The sequence below is a fragment of the Arachis ipaensis genome, chromosome B4 (genome assembly GCF_059453495.1).
Source record: "Arachis ipaensis isolate K30076 ecotype BB chromosome B4, ASM5945349v1, whole genome shotgun sequence".
Lineage (NCBI taxonomy): Eukaryota > Viridiplantae > Streptophyta > Magnoliopsida > Fabales > Fabaceae > Arachis > Arachis ipaensis.
The window spans coordinates 95,397,186-95,419,205 of record NC_142439.1 but is presented as its reverse complement, the minus strand read 5'-3'; positions in this window follow the sequence as shown (position 1 = coordinate 95,419,205).

Genomic DNA, 22,020 nt, shown 5'->3' with positions numbered 1-22,020 from the left:
AACCACGTGACTCGCATTACCCATTACTTATCAATTCCAATTTGTCTATAATAACCTATTAACTTCCCCATTCACATAAGCCATCAACATTAAGTTGGCCAGAGTTAACATCAACAGATATGCAACGGTAAGCTAACATTGTTAATTGATGGAGAGTCATGTGCATTAAGTTCTAATTCTTTTCACCCAAACAAGACCTATAACATGGCAGACACTTAGAGTATGCAATGAAACACAGTCAGTCCATTCCCAAGGCTCTAATCAAGATGAACTGCTCTGATACCATAATGTAATACCCTTATTTTTAACAACTCATGATCGTACTAAAAGTTCAGGGGTTACTTACCTCTAAACCTTTAATTTGATATTATATTTATTTAATATTGAGCCTTCACAAATATGAACCCAAACTTTAATTATTAACGCGAAAAGTCTTTACTTTAAAATCACATAGTCACATATCATATTCACATAATCATAAATACATAGACTTATTTACAATCTTTCAAATACAAATCCTACCCCTCTAATAACCAAACAATAAATATCAAGGGGAAATTATATATATACATTAAAGCTCTATAGTCGGTCATGGCTTCACGCTAAAGCTTCCTGAACCTGTCATTGAAAAAGAAATTCTGTAGGGGAGTGAGAACATCATCATCGAAAGGGTTCTCAGTAGAGGGTTTAAGAATTTCTATAAGAAGATACGTATAAAGAGAAGAATTGATTTCAGGGCAGTGATATTCATTCGTCCTACGAATCTCTAAAACTTTAAAAACCAACAGCTAAACATCCAAAAACTTTTTTAAAAACCAATATTTAAAGATCCAGAAAACCAAAGCCTTTCTTTTCTTATAAATGAATAGTAACTAATTTCCTGGACTGTATGAATTACCAATCTGTTCCAAACATAGGTTCATTAAATCTATGCTAAACCAGTTTGATTTCACATACTTTCTTAAAACCTCAATCAAAAACCAATCATGGCCTCCAACTCAAGTAACTCAAACAAATCCAGCAATCAAATCATCATCTCATCATCAATATCCAATCTCAAGGTACCACAGCAGAAACAAACACAGGAAAAACAGACAAGAAAAATACAGGTATAGATCGTAGTTACAGCAAATAGCTCAGATAGCAGTTAATAATAGTTAAGCAATTAGGCAAACCCAAACAAATTCAAACTCAAACAAAGCATACAAATGCATATAATGAATGTCTGTCCTATGGCTAATGAGCTCATTTGTTGGTTATACAGCCAACCCGACATGTCCAGTAGCTAACCTGGACACTGTCTCTATGTTGCGCATTAATACCATTAGAGGGATAGGATTTGTATTTGAAAGATTGTAAATAAGTCTATGCATTAAAGTTTGGATTCATATTTGTGAAGGCTCAATATTAAATAAATATAGTATCAAATTAAAGGTTTAGAGGTAAGTAACCCCTGAAGTTTTAGTACGATCATGAGGTGTTAAAAGTAAGGGTGTTACATCAGTTAAGCAAGCAAATACCTAAAAGGCCTCCTAACACTCTTCTCAGTGACATAGTGACAAATCCAAGAGAAGAGTTCAAGGCTATCATAGTAGTAAATGAACCAGTGACAAGTGAAAAAGCACAAGTTATTGAGGAATTAGTGGACACAGAATCCCCACAGAAGACTGAGGATACTATAGCACATACCCCCTCCCCCAGAGCATCCGGGAAATCCTTTCCCAGTTGATCTTGAGAAACACTTGGCATTGCCCAAAGCACCTGAGTACATGCGAAATATGCTATCTCCTTAGAAGCTTCAAAAGGAGACCTAAGACAAGCAATTTTCAAAGTTCTTGGAAGTATTTAGAAAATTGCAAATCAATATTCCTTTGCTGAGGCTTTGAAGCAAATGTCTCTCTATGTCAAGTTCATGAAGGATCTACTCTCTAAGAAGAAGGATATAAAGGGAGATGAAACTGTAGTCCTAACCAAAGAATGTAGTGCAATCATTCATAGCAAACTGCCAAGGAAGATTCCAGATCCATGGAGCTTTTAGATTCCATGCACCTTAGGAGCACGACCTTTGACAAAGCCTTATGTGATATGGGTGCAAGTATCAACTTAATGCCATTGTTTGTGATGAAGAAGTTGCAAATTAAAGAGGCACAACCAACAAGGATAACATTACAAATGGCAGACAAGTCTCTAAAACATGCACATGGAATAGTGGAGAATGTCTTAGTCAAGGTGACAAAATTCTTCCTCCCAGCAGATTTCGTAATCCTTGACATGAGAGAGGATGAAAACGCCTCTATAATCCTGGAAAGACCATTTCTAACCACTGAGAGAGCTCTGATTGATGTGAAAAAATGTGAATTTGTTCTAAGGGTGCATGAGGAATTTTAATCTTCAAGGTTTTTAAATCCATACAAAACACTCAAGTGAAGAAGATAGATGCATGAAGGATGAACTCACTAATTCAAGTCTTCAAGAATCCCTTAATGAGTAAAACAGAGTGTGCAACTCAAGCCTCCTTTGGTGTCGATATTATTCTCCTTGACATCAAACCTAAGTTTGGTGCTGGGTGCACATCATCCACCAAGGAGAAAGTTTCCAAGAAGAAAATACCCAAGAAATGGAGAAACAAAATGATTTCCACTGAAGATTTCTCACCAAGAATGAAAGTGGTGTTGACTAAAAGCCCAAGCTTGCCTAATACAGTGAACATGATTCTATCTCTTGAGCATATTGAGTTAATCCATGAGAACGCAGGAAAAATATTCACAGTGAGAGATGAGGAGCTAAATCACTATGATCAACCCTCGCCTTAGCAGGGCTGACCATCAAGCTAGTGACGGTAAAGAAGCGCTTGCTAGGAGATAGCCCAACCCTTAGTATCCTTTGATTTCATGCTCAGTTTGAATTTTCATTCATTTTTATTTATTTTTGATATTTTTTTTTGTTTTCCTTGGTCTAATTCTGTTTGTGGTCATACAAAGTGTTAGAGTAGGAATAGGAGAAATCTGGAAGAGAAACATAACACTTTGGAGAGTATTTTACTTGAGTGATCTGGCGCTAAATGCCAGGATGGACGTTCAGCACTAGAGATGGCACAATTATCAAGGAGCTCTCTAATGGGTGGCGCTAAACGGTAGGCTGGGTATTTAGCATCGAGGAGCACACAAATCGAGGTAGAATTACAACGATTTAGGAACTAAATGCCAGGCTGGGTATTTAGCGCCTGAATTGGAAGCTAGGGTGCTGGTGTTAAATGCTAGGGAGGGCGTTTAACGCCCTGGATGGTACAAAACCCAAGGAGCATATGCCTCATAGGGCGTTAAAGGCCTCGTCCCTCAATTTAAAAAAAAATAATTTCCAGCACTGGCGTTAAACGCCAGGGAGGACGTTTAACACCCCAGATGGCACAAATTTTACAACGTTATGGAGCCAACGCAGAATTTGATTTTGACAAAAAGGGTTTAAACATTGCCAATGGTAACAACAATGGGTCTAACCCAATTTGACTATCACATCCACACCTCCCACTCCCTCTTTTTCCCAACCCACTTTTCCATTCCCATTCCTCCCCATATACCAATCAGACCTCCCATCACCCTATCATATCCCATTAATCCCACCAAATCTCTCTTTCCCGTTTCCCAACTGGTACACGGAATCGTGATCTCACACTTTTCTCACAACTCCGTGTAACTAACCAGCAAGTGCGCTGGGTCGTCCAAGTAATAAACCTTACGTGCGTAAGGGTCGATCCCACGGAGATTGTCGGCTTGAAGCAAGCTATGATCATCCTTGTAAATCTCAGTCAGGGGTATTCAGATGGTTATGAGGTTTGAATAATTAAAAGATAAATAAAACAGAAAATAAGATAAAGTTACTTATGTAATTCACTGGTGGGAATTTGAGATAAGCGTAAGGAGATGCTTTGTTGCTTCTGAACCTCTGCTTTCCTATTGCCTTCTTCCAACCATGCGTTACCTCCTTCCATGGCAAGCTGTAAGATCCTCTCAGTGAAAATAGTTCTCTACGGTTTCTGCACGGCTAATCAACTGTCGGATTTCTCGTATCGGATGAAAAATACCAGGTACAGCTACCGCATGGCTAATCATCTGTCGGTTCCCACTAGCGTCGGAATAGGATCTATTGATCCTTTTGCACTCTGTCACTTGCTCCCAACATTCGCAGGTTTGAAGCTCTTTACAGTCATCCCTTCCCGGATCCTACTCGGAATACCACAGAGAAGGTTTAGACTTTCCGGATCCCAGAAATGGCTGCCAATTATTCTAGCCTATACCACAAAGATACTAATCTCACTGACTCGGTCCGTGTATTAGATATTCAAGAGAATATACTCCAGCTGTCGTCCAATGACTACGTTGAACATCATGTAGACCGCTTTGTGGTTGTCAGGCACGCGGATCTTGGCTAAGCGGGTAACAAAGATTGGGTGATTGTCACGGGTCACCCCTTCATTCTGACTTAACTGAATTAAGTACGAGAGTATATCTTGGAGAAGAAGTAGGCATGAATTGAATAGAAAAACAATAGTAATTGCATTAATTCATGAAGAACAGCAGAGCTCCACACCTTAATCTATAGGGTGTAGAAACTCCACCGTAGAAAATACATAAGTGAAAGAGGTCTAGGCATGGCCGAATGGCCAGCCTCTCCAAGGTAACATAAAACTCGATCAAAATATCAAAAGCGATCCAAAGGAAGGTCAAAAGACGTAAAATAAATCTCTAAAAGTAGTTTTTATACTAAACTAGTAACTAGGGTTTACAGAAAATGAGTAACTAAGTGCAGATAGTACAGAAATCTACTTCTGGGGCCCACTTGGTGTGTGCTTGGGCTGAGCATTGAAGCTTTTTCGTGCATAGGCTATTCCTGGAGTTAAACGCCAGCTTTGGTGCCAGTTTGGACGTTTAACTCCAATTCTGGTGCCAGTTTGGGCGTTTTACGCCAAGATATTTTAGGCTGACTTTGAGCGCCAGTTTGGGCCATTAAATCTCAAGCAAAGTATGGACTACTATATATTGCTGGAAAGCCCAGGATGGATACTTTCCAATGCAATTGAGAGCACGCCAATTGGGCTTCTGTAGCTCCAGAAAATCCATTTCGAGTGCAACAGGGTCAGAATCCAACAGCATCTGCAGTCCTTTTTCAGCCTGTGAATCAGATTTTTGCTCAGGTCCCTCAATTTCAGCCAGAAAATACCTGAAATCACAGAAAAACACACAAAATCATAGTAAAGTCTAGAAATATGATTTTTGAATAAAAACTAATAAAAATATAATAAAAAGTAGCTAAAACATACTAAAAACTATGTAAAAATAATGCCAAAAAGGGTATAAATTATCTGCTCATCACAACACCAAACTTAAATTGTTGCTTGTCCCCAAGCAACTAAAAAGAAAATAGAATAAAAAAAGATAATATACAATGAATTCCAAACTTCAATGAAGATTAGCTTCAATTAGATAAGTGGGACTTGTAGCCTTTTTGCTTCTGAACAGTTTTGGCATCTCACTTTATCCTTTGATGTTCAGAATGATTGGCATCTATAGGAACTCAGAATTCAGATAGTGTTATTGATTCTCTTAGTTCAGTATGTTGATTTTTGAACACAGCTACTTTATGAGTTTTGGCCGTGACCCTAAGCATTTTGTTTTCCAGTATTACCACCGGATACATAAATGCCACAGACACATAACTGGGTGAACCTTTTCAGATTGTGACTCAGCTTTGCTAAAGTCCCCAGTTAGAGGTGCCCAGAGCTCTTAAGCACACTCTTTTTGCTTTGGACCACGACTTTAACCGCTCAGTCTCAAGCTTTTCACTTGACACCTTCACGCCACAAGCACATGGTTAGGGACAGCTTGATTTAGCCGCTTAGGCCAGGATTTTATTTCTTTGGGCCCTCCTATCCATTAATGCTCAAAGCCTTGGATCCTTTTTACCCTTGCCTTTTGGTTTAAAGGGATATTGGCTTTTTTTGCTTGCTTTTTCTTTTTCTTCCTTTTTTTCTTTATTTTTTTCGCATTTTTTTCTCCTTTTTTTCGCAAGCTTTGTATTCACTGCTTTTTCTTGCTTCAAGAATCAATTTTATGATTTTTCAGATTATCAATAATATTTCTCCTTTTTCATTATTTCTTCAAGAGCCAACAATTTTAACATTCATAAACAACAAATTCAAAAATATGCACTGTTCAAGCATTTATTCAGAAAACAAAAGGTATTGTCACCACATCAAAATAATTAAACTAATTTCAAGATAGAATTCGAAATCATGCACTTCTTATTCTTTTGCAATTAAAAACATTTTTCATTTAAGAAAGGTGATGGATTCATAGGACATTCATAGCTTTAAGACATAGACACTAGACACTAATGATCATGTAATAAAGAAACAAACATAGATAAGACATAAAGTATAATTTTCGAAAAACAGAAAAATAAGAACAAGAAAATTAAAGAACGGGTCCACCTTAGTGATGGCGGCTAGTTCTTCCTCTTGAAGATCTGATAGAGTGCTTGAGCTCCTCAATATCTCTTTCTTGCCTTTGTTGCTCCTCTCTCATGGCTCTTTGGTCCTCCCTTATTTCATGAAGGATGATGGAGTGCTCTTGGTACTCCACTCTTAGTTGCTCCATGTTAGAACTCAAATCTCCTAAGGAGGTGTTGATTTGCTCCCAATGGTTATGTTGAGGAAAGTGCATCCCTTGAGGTATCTCAGGGATTTCTTGATGAGGAATTTCCTTATGCTCTTGTTGAGGTCCATGAGTGGGCTCTCTTGTTTGCTCCATCTTCTTCTTAGTAATGGGCTTGTCTCCTTCAATGAGGATGTCTTCCTCTATGGCAATTCCAGCTGAATTGCATAGGGTGCAAATGAGATGAGGGAAGGCTAACCTTGCCAAAGTGGAGGGCTTGTCCGCCACCTTATAGAGTTCTAGGAATATGATCTCATGAACTTCTACTTCTTCTCCATTCATGATGCTATGGATCATGATAGCCCGGTCTATTATAACTTCAGACCGGTTACTAGTAGGAATGATAGAGTGTTGGATGAACTTCAACCATCCCCTAGCCACGGGTTTGAGGTCAAGCCTTCTTAATTGAACCGGCTTACCTCTTGAGCTCTCTTCCATTGAGCTTCTTCCACACAAATGTCCCTAAGGACTTGGTCCAACCTTTGATCAAAGTTGACCCTTCTAGTGAAAGGGTGAGGATCTCCTTGCATCATTGGCAAGTTGAATGCCAACCTCACATTTTCCGGACTAAAATCCAAGTAATTCCCCCGAACCATTGTGAGCCAATTCTTTGGGTTCGGGTTCATACTTTGATCATGGTTCCTAGTGATCCATGCATTGGCATAGAACTCTTGAACCATTAAGATTCTGACTTGTTGAATGGGGTTGGTGAGAGTTTTCCAACCTCTTCTTTGAATCTCATGTCGGATCTCCGGATATTCACTCTTTTTGAGCTTGAAGGGGACCTCGGGGATCACCTTTTTCTTGGCCACAACTTCATAGAAGTGGTCTTGATGGAGCTTTGAGATGAATCTCTCTATCTTCCATGACTCGGAAGTGGAAGCAATTGCCTTCCCTTTCCTCTTTCTAGAGGTTTCTCCGGCCTTAGGTGCCATTGATGGTTATAGAAAAACAAAAAGCAAGGCTTTTTCTATACCAAACTTAAAAGGTTTGCTCGTCCTCGAGCAAAAGAAGAAAGAAAGGAGTAGAAGAAGAAGAAATAGAGGAGATAGAGGGAGTAGTGGTTTCGGCCATGGGGGTAATAGTGTGTAAGATGTGTGAGATTGAAGGTTGTAAAGAGGGGTATTTATAGGGTAAGGGAGTGAGGGAATTCAGTTATGAATGGGTGGGTTTGGGAGGGAAATGGTTTGAATTTGAATGGTGAGGTAGGTGGGGTTTATGATGGATGGATGTGAGTGGTGAAGAGGAAATGGAAAAGAGGGTAAGATTTGATAGGTGAAGGGTATTTGGGGAAGAGTGTTATGGAAAGGTGTGAAGAGGAGAGAAGAAGAGGTGGGGTAGGTGGGGATCCTGTGGAGTCCACAGATCCTGAGGTGTCAAGAAATTCTGCTCCCTGCACCATTTTGGCGTTCAAACGCCCACTGTGTGCCAATCCTGGCGTTTAACGCCAGCTCTGCTACCTTTCTTGGCGTTAAACGCCAGCTCTGCTACCTTTCCTGGCGTTTAACGCCAGTCTACTACCCATTTCTGGCGTTTAACGCCAGCCAGATGCCAGACAGCCTTTTCTGGAGTTAAACACCCAGAATGCTGCCCATTCTGGCGTTTAACGCCCAGAATGCTACCAGGCTGGGCGTTAAACGCCCATTCTGCTATCCTTACTGGTGTTTAAACGCCAGTAAGCCTGTCCTCCAGGGTGTACTATTTTTTATGCTATTTTTCATTTTGCTTTAATTTTGCAGTTGTTTTTATGACTTCACATGATCATCAACCTAAAGAAAATATAAAATAACAATGGAATATAATTAAATATAATTAAGTAACATTGAGTTGCCTCCCAACAAGCATTTTTTTAATGTCAATAGCTTGACAGTGAGCTCTTAGAGAGCTTCACAGAGACTCAGAGCTTAATGGTGGCCTCCCAACACCAAACTTAGAAGTTGAGTGTGGGGGCTCTGTTTGACTCTGTATTGAGATAAGCTTTTCATGCTTCCTCTCCATGGTTACAGAAGAAGATCCTTGAGCCTTAAACACAAGGCAGTCCTCATTCAATTGCAGGACTAACTCTTCTCTGTCCACATCAATCACAGCTCTTGCTGTGGCTAGGAAGGGTCTTCCAAGGATAATGGATTCATCCTCATCCCTTCCAGTGTCTAGGATTATGAAATCATTAGGGATGTATAGGCCTTCTATCTTTACTAAGACATCCTCTACAAGTCCATAAGCCTGTTTCCTTGAATTGTCTGCCATCTCTAGTGAGATTTTAGCAGCTTTTACCTCAAAGATCCCTAGTTTTTCCATTACAGAGAGTGGCATGAGGTTTATACTTGAACCAAAGTCACACAGAGCCTTCTTAAAGGTCATGGTGCCTATGGTACAAGGGATTAAGAACTTTTCGGGATCCAGTTTCTTTTAAGGTAACTTTAGTTGCCCCAAAGCATTCAGTTCATTAATGAGCAATGGAGGTTCATCCTCCCAAGTCTCATTACCAAATAACTTGGAATTCAGCTTCATGATTTCTCCTAGATACTGAGTAACTTGCTCTTCAATAATATCTTCATCTTCTTCAGAGGAAGAATACTCATCAAAGCTCATGAATGGCAACAGTAAGTTCAGTAGAATTTCTATGGTCTCTATGTGAGCCTCAGATTCCTTTGGTTCCTCATTAGGGAACTCCTTGGTGGCCAGTGGACGTCCATTGAGGTCTTCCTCATTGGAAATAACTACCTTTTGAGTCTCTCCAGGTTCGGCCGTGTGGGGTATATTGATGGCCTTACACTCTCTTTTTGGATTCTCTTCTGTATTGCATGTGAGAGTACTAGGAGGGATTTCAGTAACTCTTTTACTTAGCTGACCCACTTGTGCCTCCAAATTTCTAATGGAGGACCTTGTTTCAGCCATGAAACTTTGAGTGGTCTTAGTTAGATCAGAGACTATTGTTGCTAAGTCAGAGATGCTCTACTTAGAATTCTCTGTCTGTTGCTCAGAAGATGATGGAAAAGGTTTGCTATTTCCAAACCTATTTTTCCCACCATTATTATTATTGAAGCCTTGATTAGACTTCTGCTGATCCTTCCATGAGAAATTAGGGTGATTCCTCCATGAAGAATTATAGTTGTTTCCATAGGATTCTCCCATGTAATTCACCTCTTTCATTCCAGGATTCTCAGGATCATAAGCTTCTCCTTCAGATGAAGCTTCTTTAGTACTGCCGGATGCAACTTGCATTCCAGTCAGATGCTGAGAAATCATATTAACTTGCTGAGTTAATATTTTGATCTGAGCCAATATGGCATTCAGAGCATTAATCTCAAGAACTCCTTTCTTCTGAGTTATCCCATTATTCACAGGATTTGTTTCAGAAGTATACATGAACTGGTTATTTGCAACCATTTCAATGAGTTCCTGGGCTTCTGCAGGCGTCTTCTTCATATGAAGAGATCCACCAGCAGAGTGGTCCAATGACATCTTGGACAATTCAGATAGACCATCATAGAATATACATATGATGCTCCATTCTGAAAACATGTCAGAAGGACACCTTCTGATCAATTGCTTGTATCTTTCCCAAGCTTCATAGAGGGATTTACCTTCCTTCTGTCTGAAGGTTTGGACTTCCACTCTAAGCTTGCTCAATTTTTGAGGTGGAAAGAATTTGGCCAAGAAAGCATTGACTAACTTTTTCCAAGAGTTTAGGCTATCTTTAGGTTGTGAGTCCAACCATATTCTAGCTCTGTCTCTTACAGCAAAGGGGAAAAGCATAAGTCTGTAGACCTCAGGATTAACCCCATTGGTCTTGACAGTGTCACAGATTTGCAAGAATTCAGCTAAAAACTGATGAGGATCTTCCAATAAAAGTCCATGAAACTTGCAATTCTGCTGCATTAGAGAAACTAATTGAGGCTTAAGCTCAAAGTTGTTTGCTCCAATTGCAGGAATTGAGATGCTCCTTCCACAGAAGTCAGAAGAGGGTGCAATAAAGTCACCAAGCATCTTCCTTGCATCTCCATCATTGTTGTTATTTTCGGATGCCATAACTTCTTCTTTTTCAAAAATTTATGTTAGGTCCTCTCCAGAGTTTTGTGATTTAGCTTCTCTTAGTTTCCTCTTTAGAGTCCTTTCAGGTTCAGGATCAGCTTCTACAAGAGTGTTCTTATCCTTGTTCCTACTCATATGAAAAAGAAGAGAACAGAAAAAGAAGAAGAATCCTCTATGTCACAGTATAGACATTCCTTTATGTGAGTAGAAGAAGAAAAGAATAGAATGAAAAAGGGAGAAGAAGAAGAATTCGAACACAGAGAGGGAGAGAGGGTTCGAAAATAGAAGAGAAGTGTTAGTAAATAAATAAAATAAATAGAAAGAGATGAGAGGGAGAGAGTGTTTTCGAAAATTAATTAAAATAAAATAAAAATATTTTTGTTTTTATTTTAAATATTAGTTAGAATTCGAAAATTAAAAAGAGAAATAAAATAAAATAAAAAAAGGCAAATTAAAAACTAAATAAATTAATTAATTACAAAGATTTTTGAGAAATTTTATTTTAAATTAATTGTTTTAAATTCTAATTTTATTTTATTTCTTTTCTTACTACTTGATTTTCGAAATTAATGAGAGAGAAAGGTAGTTAGGTGGTTTTTAAAAAGATAAGAAATAGTAAAATGATACGCAAAAATTAAAAGATTAACGCGCAACCGGCAAGTATACCGGGTCGTATCAAGTAATAAAACTCACTAAGAGTGAGGTCGATCCCACGAGGATTAAAGGATTAAGCAAGCAATGGTTAGTTGATTATTCTAGTTAGATGATTCAAGTTTGGAGTGATGAGCAAACATAAATGTAAATGGCTAGAAATTAAAAGAAAGCAATAAAGTGCAAGGAAAGTAAATGACGTAAAAGTAAAGTGCTGGAAAAATAAATTGCAAGGAATAGAAAAGTACAAGAAAGTAAAGTGCATGAAAGTAAATTGCTAGAAAGTAAATGACGGAAAGAAAGATGGAAAACATAAGGGATTGGAGATGTTGATTCCTCTTGAATCAATGGGTCTCACTCCTTCTCAATCATGTAAGATAGATCCATGGCAGATTATGAGTAATTAAATCCCAATCTCTTGGTGATTTAATTTCTCTTAACATAATCAATTGCCACTCTCGTGATCTAATTGTTCATGAGAAGAGGTGAAGTTCAATTTCTAATCCAAAAATCACACAACCCTCAAGACTTCAATTCAAAGTGGTTACATCTCACATACCAACCAAGAATGTATTGATCAAGAGGATTATGAGAGAAGAGCCTCAATCTGAATTCCATGATCCCTTTCTCAAGGCTCACATGTAATTCAAGTATATCCAATCCCCCTCTCGGTAGTAATTGGATCTATGAAGCACAAAGACTCTCTCTTAGATAAACAAACATGATTTCTAATCTCATACTACATAAATTCAAAGACCCCAATATTAGAGTGGTTATATGTCACGTACCAACTCTAAATCAAGAATCAACTTCATTATGCCAAGAGAATTCAAACTGAATCCTATGTTCCCTCTCTCAAGGTTCACAATAGGATTCTAATAGATCCAAGGATCTTTGAAGAACAAAACTCTCTTGCAAGGATTCTAATAGATATCCAAGTATGAAGATAGAGTGAAGAAGAGAAGAAGAGATAAATATAAATTCAATCAAAATTAAAACAGAGCTCCTTTCCCAAATGCAGAGGAAATTAAGTGGTCATTGCTCTTAAATGAAAACTAAATTGCATGAAATTAAAGTGCATGAAAATAAAGAGTGAGAATTCAAAATAGAAATTTAAAATTCAAGAATTCATAAATGAAAATTACAAATTAAACTAAACTACTACTACCAAGGAAGAGGAGAAGAGAAAGGGAAGAAGAGTGTATGAGAGGAGGGGTCCGAAGACCCACTCCCAGTGGAGTGTGCCAATGAAGTGTGTGTGTGTGTGATCTCCTCCCAATTTCCGTCCTTAATTCTATGAAACTATGGCCTTTATATAGGCGTTCCTAAATTGCAAATTGAAATGAAATTAAAAGCAAATTACAATCAAAATGAAAATTCACTATTCTAGATCATTCTTGTGGCCTTGATTGGTTGAGATTTATGGGCTTTGCTTGTTTGAGGTTGGATGGACCTTGAAGTGATTTAATTGAACCAAAACCAAGCTCCAGTGGTCACTTGGGTGTTAGTGGCAATAACGCCTTCACAAGCCCAAGTTAGCAACGTGTGTGTTAGTTCCCTGGAGGTCCAAGTCTTTGCTCTTGTTCTTGGGGCTTAAGGATAACCATAATTTGAGCTTCAATTTCATGCTTCACTATAGACTATTATATATCGTTATAAAGCTCTGGATGTCATCTTTCCAACGCAACTGGAAACACCTTGATTGGATCTCTGTAGCTCAAGTTATGCTCCATTGAAGAGGGTAAGGTCAAGCTGCCAAAATCGCACACGTTTTTAGTGAACACGCCCTTGTTTCCAGCGTTGCCAACGTGCTCAGATTCTGAAGCTCTAAATGAAGCCAGCTTTTGAAGCTCCAAATGAATGCCAACCCCATACTATGATATATGGTTGGAAAGCTCTTGATGTCTACTTTCCAATGCCACTAAAATCACTTCCTTTAGAGCTTTGTAGCTCAAGTTATGAATCCTTGAAGAAGGTAAGGTCAGGCTGCCAAGTTTGCTGGAGTTGTTGCTGAACACGCCCTTGTTTCCAGCGTTGCCAACTTGCTTGAGTGAGTGATCCTTGCTTGTTTGCTTCCTGGAACGTTTTCACCAAACACGCCTATGCACCCAGGGGTGAATAACGTGCTCGAGCCTCTCTTCCATGCCCTTTATGCTTCCTTGAATGTTAACTCTTTGTTCTTGTTTTTGGGGCCCAAAGATGACTCTGATTTGAGCTTCAATTTCATGCTCCACTATAGACTATTATATATCGTTAGAAAGCTCTGAATGTCAGCTTTCTAACACAACTAGAAGCATGTCAATTAGATCTCTGTAGCTCAAGATATACTCCATTGAAGGAGGTAAGGTCAGGCTGCTAAGCTCACCAGCGTTTTTGGCAAACACTCCCTTGTATTTCCAAGTTAGCAACGTGCTACCTCCATTCTTCACCATCCAAAGCTTCCTGGCGTTGTTGCCAAACACGCCAATGCTTTCTTGAGTTGCCAACGTGCTCGTGGCTGCCTCCTAGCTCCAAGTTTGCTGCGTTGTCAATGAACACGCCAATGGAAAGCTAAGTTGGCAACGTGGATTGCCTTCCAAGGCTGCCAAGCTTGCTGGCGTTAGAGGCAAACACGCCTTCCTTCCCCCAAGTGGCAACGTGCACTCTGTCTCTTATCATCCAGGGCTTCCTCACTTCATTGCTTCACACATTGGCGTTGGCAACGCCCTTCTAGGGTTGGCAACGCCCTTGGTGACTTCCTCCTTGCTCCAGGGCTCTTTGCTTCACCTATCATCAACCAAACACATGCATCAAAGCCTTGCTAAATCACAAAATTTTGCATCATTCATAACATCAAACAATTCTTGCATAAATCTCATGAAAATGCACATATTTAACAATGTTTGATTGAATCAAGGCATGCATACAATTCTCATCCAAATACTTACTTATTGCCTAAGAAAATGCACGAATCCAACCTAAAACATACAAAAAATGGCTAGTAAAACTAGCCAAGATGCCCTGGCATCATAAAACAATCAAAAAGTCAAGTGGTTAATTGAAAAAGATTTGAAAATCAATTTTGAAAAGATAGGAAGTTAGAAAAGGATTTTGAAATTCAATTTTGAAAAAGATATGATTGAAATTTATTTTGAAAAAGATTTGAATTGGAAATTAAAAAGATTTAATTTTTGAAATTAAAGTTGATTACTTGACTAACAAGAAACTAAAAGATATGATTTCTAGAATTTAAAGATTGAACCTTTCTTAATAGGCAAGTAACAACTTGAAAATTTTTTACTCAAAATATTAATTGTTAACAATAATTTCAAAAATATGAAGTAAAATTAAGAAAAAGATTTTCAAAATCAATTTTGGAAAGTTTTCGAAAAACATGAAAGAAATTTGAAAAATATTTGATTTTGAAAAATATTTGAAAAGATAGAATTTTTAAATTGAAATTTTAACTTGACTAACAAGAAACAACTAAATTTTAAAACTTTTTGACTAAATCAATTCAAAATTTCGAAATTTATGAGTGAAATAAGGGAAAGATATTTTTTTATTTTTGAATTTTTAATAAGGAGAGAGAAAAATACAAAAATGAAACAAAACATAAAATTTTAAGATCAAAGCAAAAATTGCATGCAAGAACACTTTGAATGTCAATATGAATACCAAGAACACTTTGAAGATCATGATGAACATCAAGAACATATTTTTAAAAATTTTTAAGAAAATAAAAACATGCAAGACACCAAACTTAAAAATTTTTAAACTTTAGACACTAATTCTAAAATGCATATGAAAAATAAGAAAAGACACCAAACAAGAAAATTTAAAGATCAAACAAGGAAATTCATCAAGAACAATTTGAAGATCAATAAAAAACACATGCATGAATTTTCGAAAGTTAAAGAAAAACTAAAAAGATGCAATTGACACCAAACTTAAAATTTGACATTAGACTCAAACAAGAAACACAAAATATTTTTGGTTTTTATGATTTTATTAATTTTTTGTAATTTTTTGAAAATTAATTTGGAAAAAGAAAGTAAAGAAATTCAAAATTTTTAATAAGAATTCCAAGAATCATGCAATGTTAGTCTAAAGCTTCGGTCCAAAAATTTAGACATGGCTAAATAGCCAGCCAAGCTTTATGTGAAAGTTTCGGTCCAAAAGATTAGACATGGCTAAATGGCCAGCCAAGCTTTGAGTGAAAGCTTCGATCCAAAAGATTAGACATGAACAGATAGCCAGCCATGCTTTAGCATAAAACATACAAGCATGTCAATGAGAAGTGGAAGCCTCAGTCCAAAAGATTAGACATGGCTTAACAGCCAGCCAGGCTTCAACATACCTTATGAAACTCTAGAATTCATTCTTAAAAATTCTGAAGAACAAAATATAAATTTTTCGAAAACTATATTTTTTTTTGAATTTTTCGAAAATTAAAATAAAAAGCTTTAAACATAAAATAAAAATACCCAATCTAAGCAACAAGATGAATCGTCAGTTGTCCAAACTCGAACAATCCCCGGCAACGGCGCCAAAAACTTGGTACACGGAATCGTGGTCCCACACTTTTCTCACAACTCCGTGTAACTAACCAGCAAGTGCACTGGGTCGTCCAAGTAATAAACCTTACGTGAGTAAGGGTTGATCCCACGGAGATTGTCGGCTTGAAGCAAGCTATGGTCATCCTTGTAAATCTCAGTCAGGCGGATTCAGATGGTTATGAGGTTTGAATAATTAAAAGATAAATAAAACAGAAAATAAGATAAAGTTACTTATGTAATTCACTGGTGGGAATTTCAGAAAAGCGTATGGAGATGCTTTGTTGCTTCTAAACCTCTGCTTTCCTATTGCCTTCTTCCAACCATGCATTACCTCCTTCCATGGCAAGCTGTAAGATCCTCTCAGTGAAAATGGTCCTCTACGGTTTCTGCACGGCTAATCAACTGTTAGATTTCTCGTCTCGGATGAAAAATACCAGGTACAGCTACCGCATGGCTAATCATCTGTCGGTTCCTGCTAGCGTCAGAATAGGATCCTTGATCCTTTTGCACACTGTCACTTGTGCCCAACATTCGCAGGTTTGAAGTTCTTTACAGTCATCCTTTCCCGGATCCTACTCGGAATACCACAGACTAGGTTTAGACTTTCCAGATCCCAGGAATGGCTGCCAATTATTCTAGCCTATACCACGAAGATACTAATCTCACAGACTCGGTCCGTGTATTAGATATCCAAGAGAATATACTCCAGCTGTCGTCCAATGATTACGTTGAACATCATGTAGACCGCTTTGTGGTTGTCAGCCACGCGGATCTTGGCTAAGCGAGTAACAAAGATTGGGTGATTGTCACGGGTCACCCTTTCATTCTGACTTAACTGAATTAAGTACGAGAGTATATCTTGGAGAAGAAGTAGGCATGAATTGAATAGAAAAATAGTAGTAATTGCATTAATTCATGAAGAACAGCAAAGCTCCACACCTTAATCTATGGGGTGTAGAAACTCCACTGTAGAAAATACATAAGTGAAAGAGGTCAAAGCATGGCCGAATGGCCAGCCTCTCCAAGGTAACATAAAACTCAATCAAAAGATCAAAAGTGATCCAAAGGATGGTCAAAAGACGTAAAATAAATCTCTAAAAGTAGTTTTTATACTAAACTAGTAACTAGGGTTTACAGAAAATGAGTAACTAAGTGTAGATAGTGCAGAAATTCACTTCCGGGGCCCACTTGGTGTGTTCTTGGGCTGAGCATTGAAACTTTTTCGTGCATAGGCTGTTCCTGGAGTTAAACGCCAGCTTTGGTACCAGTTTGGGCGTTTAACTCCAATTCTGGTGCCAGTTTGGGCGTTTTACGCCAATATGTTTTAGGCTGACTTTGAACGCCAGTTTGGACCATCAAATCTCGGGCAAAGTATGGACTACTATTATTGCGGGAAAGCCCAGGATGTCTACTTTACAAAGCAATTGAGAGTGCGCCAATTGGACTTCTGTAGCTCCAAAAAATCCATTTCGAGTGTAGCAGGGTCAGAATCCAACAGCATCTGCAGTCCTTTTTCAACCTCTGAATCAGATTTTTGCTCAGATCCCTCAATTTCAGCAAGAAAATACCTGAAATCACAGAAAAATACACAAACTCATAGTAAAATCCAGAAATGTGATTTTTGAATAAAAAATAATAAAAATATAATAAAAAGTAGCTAAAACATACTAAAAACTATGTAAAAATAATGCCAAAAGGGTATAAATTATCCGCTCATCACCAACCGTTACTCCCCTCCCTATTCAATTCAATTCCAATTTTTTTTTCAATTTATCCTATCCCCTCCCTTATACCCGAACCCCCATCCCTCCCCCTCTATAAAATACAACTCCCTTTTACTCTTTAACCACACCACCACAATCACAGTCCACCCTTCTTTTACACTTCTTACCAAGTTTATTTCTCTCTTTACCCCACCTTCCATTCTCCATTATATTCTCCTACCCCCCTTGATTTTCTATTCCCCTTCACCATTTCTTTCATCTTTCCCATTCTCCTATTTCTTTTTCTTGTTCTCTTTTTCTTAGCTCGAAGACGAGCAAAAGTTTTAAGTTTAGTGTTGGGGCACTCTACTTTTCTTCTTTATCATATTTCATATGGCATCAAAAACTAGAGAATCCTCTTCAAGGAAGAAAAAGAAGAAGGCTCCTACAACCGATCCATTTGACTATAACCGGTTCTTCTCCAAGACCCACAAGGACCACTTTAACAAAGTTGTGAGCAAAAAGAAAGTGATTCCGGAGGTCCGATTTGATTTGCAACCGGATGAATATTCAGATATCCGGGAACAAATTTTGAGGAGGGGTTGGGGAATTATGTGCAACCCCGTGATTGATGTTAGTGTTTTGATGGTCAGGGAGTTCTACGCTAATACTTAGATGACTTACAAGCATGTCAAGGGTATAAATCCTGACCCAAAGAACTGGCGCAGTATGGTCCAAGGGATTATCCTAGAGTTCAGTCTAGAGAGGGTGGGGGATATACTTCAGTTGCCACCATCCAGAGATGACCCTCACTCTTACACTAGAAGGGTCAACACTGATCAGGGACTGGACCAGATCCTCACTGACATATTCCTCTCCAGAGCACAGTGGAGGCGTGATTCCAAGGGGTCGCCATATCAACTAGGAAGGCATGATCTAAAGCCAATTGCTCGGGGATGGTTGGAGTTTATTCAGTGCTCCATCATCCCTACGAGTAACCGGTCCGAGGATACTATTGACCGAGCTGTGATGATTCACTGCATCATGCTTGGAAATGAGGTGGTGGTGCATCTTGTGATCCCTCAGGAGCTGTACAACATACCCATGAAGGCCTCTACTTCTGCTAGATTGGCCTTCCCTCATCTGATCTTCCGCTTGTGTAAGGCCGCTCGAGTTCGCATTGATCGAGACACTCCTATTGATGTTGATAGGCCGATCACTCGGAGTGGTATGGAGTATGCCAAGTAGCTTGGACGAGCACTGCCTCAGGAGCCAGTTTTCCTCCTTAGCAGAAGCAGCCTGAGATGTCCTAGGGATATTATTTCCCTTCTCGTGATTATTGAGATTATTTGACTACATCTATTGGGCAGCTGACATCATCAGTCAATCAGTTGAAGATAGAGCATCAAGACCACTCTATCCTCCTCCATCAGCTAGTGGAGGAGCAGCAGAGTCTGAGGTGAGAGTTAGAGGAGCTGAGGCACTGGAGAGGATTCTTGGAGGAAGCAGCCACCAGGACTGAGGTGGTTGAGTTTTATTATTTGCTACTTTACTTATTTCCTATTTTTCTAGTTATTTTATCTTGGCTTCTATTGTCTATTTAAATCTCTTTGCATAATCAGTAGTATTTCTATTTTCTTTAGTTTAGTTGATTTGTTAGTATTCTATGTTTCTATTGAAAAGTGTCTCATGTATTGCTCATCAAGCTTATCAAAAATAAAAACAAGGAAAAGAAGTAGGAAAATTGCATGAGACTTGAGTTATATATTCTAAGTTGTGTCGATTATTTTGCTGTGGTGGTATTATCTATAATTCTGAATGTATGAATTGAATAGTGCATAATTGACATTGAAGTCAAGAATGTTGATTCTTGGGGTACAGGAACTTAGAAAAATATTATGGACTCTCTAAATTGTGTAAGAAATTGATCCTTGAAGCAAAAATAAATAGCAAAAAGAAAATAAAAAGCAAGGTCCAAGGCTCTGAGCATCAATGGCTAAGAAGTTCAAGTATGATTAAAATCTCAAAGATTTGTTTTCCTAACCATACGCTTGTGGTATGAATGTGTCAAGTAACCCTTGAGACATAGCACTAAGAGTCGAGACCAAGTGCAATTACAGAGTATGCCAAAGGCTCTGAGCACCACTAACTGGAAGAAAGTAAAAGAAAAATTAGAACTCAAAGAGTTTTTTAGTTAAGTGCTTGTGGTGTTTTTGTGTCACATTAAGCTTGAGAGAAAACACTTAGAGTCACGGCTAGGATCAAGGTGCAAAACTCCAAAGAAAAGACAAGAAAAAACTGTTTTCAAGGATTAATCAGAGCTTGAAGAGAAAGATAATCCATAATATCATCCGAGTTCTAGTTCTGATGGCATCAACATTTCTAAGCTTCAAAAGATAGTGAGATGCCAAACCTATTCAGAATCATAGTGTCATTAACCCACTCAGTAATTAGATAGGAGCTTAAATGAATATTCAAGTCTTAGGTGATTTCTCTTCTCAGTCCTATGTTATTTTTAGTTGCTTGAGAACAAGCAACAGTTCAAATTTGGTGTTGTGATGCATGAGCATCTTTTCTTTATTTTCTGTTTATTTTAATTAGAATTTAATAAGTTTTTAATTTTATTTTAGTGTTTGAAATCTCTTTGGATGCTACTTTGAGTTGCTTTGGTGTTTTAATCATTTTAGATGAAGTTTGGATAAGTTTGGCAGAGCTCGTATGCAAAAAAAGAGAAGAAAAATGAATCTGCCATGCTGGCGCTAAACGCGGACCTATGCGTTTAGCGCCGGCAAATCAGAAACACAAGGAAGCTCTCTAACCACTATGGCGCTAAACGCCAAGCCTAGTGTTTAGCGCCAGCAAGCAAGAATTGAAAGGAGACTTTCTGCCCTCTAGGTCGCTAAACGCCAGCAACGCAGATCAAGCTTTACCAAAGGAGCATCTTTAGTTAGATTTGCCTTTTGATTATTGTATTTTTTTTGTTTTAGTTATTTTTATTTACAAATAAAATCTTTTAGGTCTAGAATTTATTTTTCATTTTAGTTTCAAATCAAAATTAGGTTAGATATAAAAGGAAAAAGATTTAGCCCTTCGAGGAATCTTCTCTCTTACGGACTTCATTCTATAGTTTATCCTTTTCTAAACCCTAGTTTTCTTTCTGAGTCATGAGCCACTAAACCTCCTTGGTTAAGGTTAGGAGCTCTGTTTATTCCATGGATTAATACTATTACCAATCTATTTTGATTAATGTATTAATTTCAATTTCAAGGATTACTTTTGTTCTTGAATATATTGGAAAATAATTCTCATTCTACATGAATTCTTATTGATTCTTGAAAAAGTTATCTCACTTGAATATTAGCTTGAAAGTAAATTCCTCTTAAACTGCTAATTGCCTTGACTTAACGAGATACATGATATATAATCATTTTATATTTAGGTAATTAGGATTTTTGTGGCTAATAAATTAGAATTGAACCTAACCCTCTAATCTGTATTAAGTGACCAAGGAATTGGCGGTTGATTAGGTTAGAGGAGACTAAATCACTAAGGAATTAGGGTTTAGTCAATTACAGTTTGCTATGAAATAAATCTTGTATGATTAAAATAGTTGGTAAAAAATCATAATCCAAAAGAGTAAACAACTCCACAACCTTGACTATCTTCTCACATATCTTTCATACCAATTTCACTGTTTACTTTTCTTATTTTCTGAATTTCTGTTTAATGCTTTTGAACCTCAAAACATCATTTTCTGCTTGCCTGGCTAAGTGATTCATTCGACTATTGTTGCTCAGTCCATCAATCGTGGTGAGATCAATCTTCACTCACCTGAGGTATTACTTAGTACGACCCAGTTCACTTGTCAGTTCAGTTGTAGACATTCTAATTTCGCACCAAATACATGCTCATAATACCGCAAAATTTTAAAAATTTCTTTGATTGGAGGTTCCATAATTGAGTGGATGGATTGCCATGCCATATTTAAATGGGAGACACAATTTAGCCCAAAAAGAAAACAGAACAAGGCTTGAGCCTACAACTACTCGCTAATCAAATAATATATAGATTACAAAATACTACATATGTGGTTAATTAGATTAAATTTTTCAGTCATAACACTTCAATATATATTTGGGAATGACTAATACTAATGTATCACAAGGTGCTTATGTGAATTATTGTGTATAAAAGCGAAACCAGAGAAGTCTAACAAGAATATAAGTATATTATGTGCATTAATACCTTGGTAATGACCAGAAAATAATACAATGAACACAAAGTTGAGGTAAAAACAAGTATCATTACGAAAAAAAATAAAATAAAAAGGATATGTAAGATCAGATATGAATTGCGAGCATAAATTAGAGAAGCTCGAAACAA